Here is a 7,093-nt window from a genome sequence, read left to right on the forward strand (position 1 = left end):
CTCTCTCTCTCTCTCTCTCTCTCTCTCTCTCTCTCTCTCTCTCGGCCGGGCTGCAATTCCCCATCGGCCGCATCGGGCACTGCCTCGCCGCTTCGCCCAGCGCGTCGACTCCGGCGCCCCCGTCTACCTCGCCGTCCTCGAGTACCGGGTGGATGTTCCACGCCGGCGAGTTAACGAGCGTCATGTTGGAGATGAAGACATCATCAGTGTGCATGAGTTCGCACTACTAGGGGAAAGCTTGTAGGCAGACCCTTAATAGTAGCGCGGGTTTATATGCCTCGCTACTGCTACTTACTAGTAGGGCGGGGTTTTACCCGTCGCTACTACTAAGTTGATACTAGTAGCGTGGGTTTTTACCTCTCGCTACTACTAAGCGGTCTCTACCGTGCCCTCCTGGGACATGCCATGGTAGTAGCGAGGGGTACAAACCCGCGCTACTACTAAGTTGATAGTAGTAGCGCGGTTTTATACCCCTCGCTACTACTAAGTACGAGGTAGGTGAAATCCCCATATCCTCGGCCGAATCCCTCCTCTCTCCCTCACTTTTCCCCCTCTCTCCATAGACTCTCCCATGTTGCTCCTGCCCAAGAACATCTCCTCCTCCGTGGCACCCAACGAGTCCGCCTCCAGGAGCTCGCCCGTCTTCCCCCTCGCGTCCATGCCACCACGATGGAGCACCTCACCACCAGTGAGTAGCCCCAATGCGCCCTCCATCTCCTTCCTTTCTCCCTTGTTTCTCTTTTCCCCTAACCCTCTCCCTTTGGTTTTACTCACCTCCCATGCCCATGTGTAACGCCCGGATAGTTATGCTACAATAATCCTATGCTAATGATGCCCTGTCACCGCATTTACTGTTGTTAACCTAGCGTTGATTCAATCACTTTCGGTTTCTTTTTTTCAAAATTAAATCAAACGGCAAAAGTAAATAAAAGAAAAGGAGAAATCAAACAAATAAAAAAAAGAAGGGGCCGCAAGCCCCCCTTCCCATCGGGGCCTCGGCCAACCGGCCCAACCCAGCTGGCCGGCCCAGCCGCCTCCCCTTAACCCCCCTCCCGATCTGCACCGAACCCTAGCCCTATCCTTTCGTCCACCCCACTCCCCTTGATCTCCCCCACTCTCCCCACATCGCTCGCTCTCCCACCCCCCTCAATCGGATCGGGGCAACCCCGACCGGACCCGCACCTCGCCGAGGCCGCCTCGCCGTCCTCGTCGTCCTCCCCGTTGCTGGATCTGGATCGGGCCATTCGCCCCCTTCTCCCCCGATCTGGACGCGCCGCCGCCCGAAGGCCTCGCCGTCGCCGGACCACCTCATCTCCTCCCCGTCGGACTACCTCCCCGCCTCCGACGCGTCGTCCTCGTCTTCCATCCCTAGCCCCGCTGCCGAACCCCTACGGCCCCCGTGAGCTCCGGCCTCCCTCCCTCTCTCCCCTTGTTCTCTGTCACCGGCGTCGTCCATTCACGCGCGCATGACCGTAGCCGAGCGCCGCCTCTGGCTGCCGCCCGCACGGCCTCCGGCGGCCGCTCGCGCACCACCACGGCCCCGCCCCCAGAACGATTTTGTCTAAAAAAGGATATAAAAAAATGTTAGAGTAAATAAATTATTAATTAATTAATTAATTAATTGGCTAATTAAGTTAATTAATCATGTTTAACTAAACTAATTAAAATTATTTAATCTAATCTTTTAGTTAAAACTAATTAACCTTGCTTAATTACTTTGAGCCTATGACGAACGGGACCCACACGTCAGTTTGACTAGTCAACGGTCAACTTTGACCGCTGATGTTATGCTGACATCATGATGCCACAGTAATTCTTTTTCGATTTAGCTAAATAATAATAATCCCAGAAAATGGTTAATTCTTTATAAAATCATATAAAATAAACCGTATCTCGGATCGAAAAACCTTGTACATGAAAGTTGCTCAGAACGACAAGGTGAATCCGAATACGCTCTCCATTCATCTGTCACATGCCTCTAGCATAGCAAACATGCAACCTTCCCCCTCTGTTTTGTCTGCCCGAAAAATGCCAAACTTTGGAAAAACATTCCCGGAGGTTCCCCCCCTTCGCCGGTAGCGTGTAGCACCGCGTTAGAACACGTCTAGCTCTGTCTGTTGTCCTGTTATGCACTTGCCTGCTCTATATTTACTGTTTCTTCCCCCTCTTTTCCCTGGTAGGCCCCGAGACCGATGTTGATGTCCCTGTGATCGACTACATCGACGACGACCCTCCTTCTTGTCTGAGCAACCAAGCAAGGCCCCCCCCTTTGATCATCCCGATATCGCCCATCCTATACTATCATGCTTGCATTAGATTTTGCTACTGTATTTGATTGCTCCTATTATGATGCATAGCCTGCTTTTGTACCTGCTTATTGTTACCTACCTGCTTATCCTAACTTGCTTAGTATAGGTTGGTTAGTGATCCATCAGTGACCCCCAATGAGGGAGTCCTGGACTGGGGGGCGTCCGGATAGCCGAACTATCATCATCGGCCGGACTCCAAGACTATGAAGATACAAGATTGAAGACTTCGTCCCGTGTCCGGATGGGACTTTCCTTGGCGTGGAAGGCAAGCTTGGCGATACGGATATGTAGATCTCCTACGTTGTAACCGACTCTGTGTAACCCTAGCCCTCTCCGGTGTCTATATAAACTGGAGGGTTTTAGTCCATAGGACACAACAACAATAACAACAATCATACCATAGGCTAGCTTCTAGGGTTTAGCCTCCTTGATCTCGTGGTAGATCCACTCTTGTACTACCCATATCATCAATATCAATCAAGCAGGAGTAGGGTTTTACCTCCATCGAGAGGGCCCGAACCTGGGTAAAAACATCGTGTCCCTTGTCTCCTGTTACCATCCGCCTAGACGCACAGTTCGGGACCCCCTACCCGAGATCCTTGTTGCCCTTGCTTCATCATCGACACCTCGATCGACGTGATCGACGACCAGAGCTCGACACCTCACATCACATCATGCCCCTTTAGTTGCTCGACTCTGCAGAGCTACTATCGAGTGCCGAGGGTGATCCCTCATAACGCACTCCTGATGATAATTCTGTACTGTAGCTATTCGGCCGTGGTCATCGAGGGTGATTTCCTCTTTCACCATTCCCGATACGGCTCTGTCGTTCAACACCTTAAGTGTGAACCTCGAGGCTGGTCCCTCTTACGTTCACCTTGATGATTACATTGAGTGGAATCCACCGGGGGTGATTCCTCAGGTTTTCCTGTTGATGTCTAGACACACGGTTACCTTGACTTTACTTGAGACCTTTGGGAAAGTCGGGCGGGCCCGGAGAGCACCCGCAAGATGGTTACGTGGCACGGTCGGGCATTCTAGGCCCTTGTTGTAAATCCACGAGACGGGGCGATGGGGTCACTTTCGATCGTTAGTCTCTGCTCATCCCCGCAAGCTAATAATACACTATGGTTTGGGTATTTGTTCTGATTTGGCCTCTGGCCTTTACGCACTAACCACTATGTGAGAATAGATATGGGCCTCGACGTCGCAGTATCAGCCGAAGCTTTGTCAGACGTCCAGTTCAGCAGTGCGGCACGGTCAGATCGTGCTAGCCATCCGAGGCGGTGCTGGTATTCACCCTGCGCGCAACGACCCGGAGTGCTGCGGGCGATGGGCCCAAGACCCCGGAGCGCTTAGGATGTAGACCGACGGGGACCTCTCTGCTGAGCCTAGGTAGGGCTGCGACGTGTTGATCTTCCGAGGGCGTGCATTGACCCCAGAAAGGTGTGTCCGGCCAGAGTGATCAAGGGTGTTGGGTAACATGGTGCACCCCTGCAGGGAAGATTATCTATTAATAGTCGTGTCCACGGCAACGGACGTTCAGACGTGTATCCTGATCTTATACAACTACAAATGGATACTTGAATATGTGGCTCCAGGATTGCTTTCTCGCAGGGAGTCGAGGAAGGATCTCTGGGCATTAATGTTACAACATGTTTGTTAATTAAAAACTACTATTCTTTACTCTTCTACATGCTGCAAGATGCTCGGAGCTGCGTGAAGATGCTAGTCTTCGATAGGCTAGGCCTTCCCCCTCTTTTCTGGCATTCTGCAATTCAGTCCATAGATACAAACCTTCCATTTGATACCAATGCATACTTAGTGTAAATCTGATGCTTGCGAGTACTTTGGATGAGTACTCACGGTTGCTTTGCTACCCCCTTTTCCCCTCTTTCTTCTTTCCGGTTGATGCAACCAGATGGAGGATCCCTGGAGCCAGATGCCACCGCCGATGGATGCTACAACTTGGAGGCCGCCGACGACCAGGAGTAGTTTAGGAGGTCCCAGGCAGGAGGCCTTGCCTCTTCGATCGTGTTGTTTTTGTGCTAGCCTTCTTAAGGCATCCTTGTTTAAGCTATGTCTATACTCAGATATTGTTGCTTCCGCTGACTCTTGTGTATAGAGCTTGTATTCGAGTCCTCAAGGCCCCTGGCTTGTAATATAAAGCTTGTATTATTTTGATTTATGTCTAGAGTTGTGTTGTGATATCTTCCCGTGAGTCCCTGATCTTGATCGTACACATTTGCGTGTATGATTAGTGTACGATTGAATCGGGGCGTCACAAGTTGGTATCAGAGCCGACTGCTTGTAGGATCCCCCTTTCCAACTCCTTGGCCAAAGTTGAGTCTAGCATTTGAAAAACGTTTTTACTAACATGGCCGTGTGGCTTACGGGCCCACGTTGCCATTGGGTGGTATTAGGATCTTTTACTCCTCGTCTATACTCTGGGACTCTAATCTCTCTTCTATTCGGGTTAAATGGTTTTGCTAACTCTACCCTAGGTTCTCGTGATCACATCCACCCGGAGATTTGTATCTTGTCTTTCTTGAATTCGTAGCCAGGATCTGCTTCACTTTGTCCATGGGCCGCAGAAATCCTTCATATCGAGGGCACCCTGCGTCGTCCCCTGCAGATTCCTCGCTCTACTGGTTTTCTCCGACGATGATGTAGCCTTTCTATGTCTCGTTGTTATATCCTTCCATGCATGTGTGCCGCCTAGTATGTCTAGGATGATCCTCTTGTCCGAACTCCTACTAACAATGTGTAAATGGCTATGTATATGTATATGTATGTCTTTAATGACTACTGCTTTGTACATACTGCGCCTTTGCTCATTGTTCAAGTTACCTCATGAATGACTACTTATACCTGCTCCACCCCTGTTAAATTGCTTCCTGATGTTCTAGCAGGATGGCTGACGATCCTCCACCTCCACCCTATATGGCTGCAATGATGCAGCAGTTTGAGCTGAATTGACAGTTTATGACTGGAGTAATAGCTCAGTTTCCAAACCAGAATGCTCATCAACAGCCTACCCCAATAACATTGCAAGAATTCATGCGCCTCAACCCATCCATTTTCCGCAACTCCACCAATCCTATGGATGCTGATGATTGGCTTCGTGACATCCTGTTTGAGATGGAGTCAGCTAATGTTGCCCCTGCCAGTTATGTCACCTTTGCGACATTCCACTTGAAGGGTCCAGCTGCTCAATGGTGGGAAAGCCACAAGGGTATGCTGCCTGTAGAGACTGTAATCACTTGGCAGGAATTTCAGTTAGCCTTCCGTGCACGGCACATTCCTCAAGGCTTGATGGACCAGAAGAAGAAGGAGTTCCGCAAAGTCTCACAAGGCTCAATGACTGTGGATGAATATCAGAGGAAATTCCTTGAACTATCCCGCTATGCTGCGGATGACGTCCGCAATGACGCTCGCAAGGAGAAATTTCATGAAGGACTGCGTCCCGATATAAAGCTCACACTTGTTGCTCATGATTGCGCAGACTTTGCGACACTTGTCAGCCAAGCTTTCCAAACTGAAACTGGTCTTACTGAGTACCAGGAGTCACTCAAGCGTACTCGATATGTTGGCTCATCCTCGAGTCAGCATGCTCAAAAACGCCGAGTCTGGATCCCACACAATGTTCATCACCGACCTAATCCAACACCAAGGCCACACAATGTTCATCACCGACATTTGCGATAAACATCATACTAATTCATTAATGATCCTTCACAGTTGAAGCACAGCATAATACTGGTGCAATGAAAGGTGTATGTTAAGGAAGTTAGGGCGCTGAGGATGGCAGCAAGTTGAGCCCAGAGTTAGGGCGCAAGGTCCCAAGCCCAAGGGGAACAAGGATGTGTAACTGGCGCTGTACGAGGACGTGTGGAAGGACCCTCTTGAATGAGACGGCGGTGCTTGATGAATACTAGGAGCACCTCTGGCCGCTGCTCAAGCTCTTTGTCTCCAGGCTATGATCATTCCTAGGTTTCCTATGTACAATAAAGTGGCTGCGTGCACCTCCAGAGGCCGGAGGTCATCCTCCTTTTCAAAAAAGAAAAATAACTATAGTCTGAATGTGAAGCAACAAAAAGTAAGGTGAGGTGGCTGATTCACTGTTCACTTGCAAAAGGAGCATGCAAGAGGGACTATTTGGTCCTCTACTTTGATTTAGTCTACAGCAGTGTCCATCATTTTTATTTATTTATTTGGAAAAGGGGTGTAACCCCGGCCTCTGCATCAGAACGATGCATACGGCCACCTTTATTAGAACACAAATAAGTTCAACACAGGCCATGAGGTCTTAAACAAAGGCGACAAAAAAGCTCACGAAGAGCAGAAAATAAAAGCCACAACCGGCTGGCAAAAACTATAGACAGGAAAACTAATTGCCTATCCTATTACATGACCGCCATCCAAACCGGCTGAATATAGCCTGAGTTACCATCTCGCATCGGGTAGATCCAGTAACCAAATGCTCCCTGGCCTCCGTCTGAGTGAGTAGTGACCACATACGGATCAATGTAGTAGCTCGGAAGATGACCTGCAAAAAATGAGTATTTGATGCTTTGTTAAAAACCAAATCATTCCTGCAGTTCCACACTGCCCAAAGTAAAGCACATACTCCTACACGAATGTGTCTCGTTGTTCGGGACTCTATCCCGTCCAGCCACGTCCCAAATAACGTGCTGATATTAGTCGGAGGAGTAATATTAAACGCAATGTGAACAGTCCACCATAGAACCTTTGCCATCGGACAGTCAAGAAAGAGGTGTTTG

Source organism: Triticum aestivum, chromosome 4B (assembly GCF_018294505.1).
Source record: "Triticum aestivum cultivar Chinese Spring chromosome 4B, IWGSC CS RefSeq v2.1, whole genome shotgun sequence".
In the NCBI taxonomy this organism is placed as follows: domain Eukaryota; kingdom Viridiplantae; phylum Streptophyta; class Magnoliopsida; order Poales; family Poaceae; genus Triticum; species Triticum aestivum.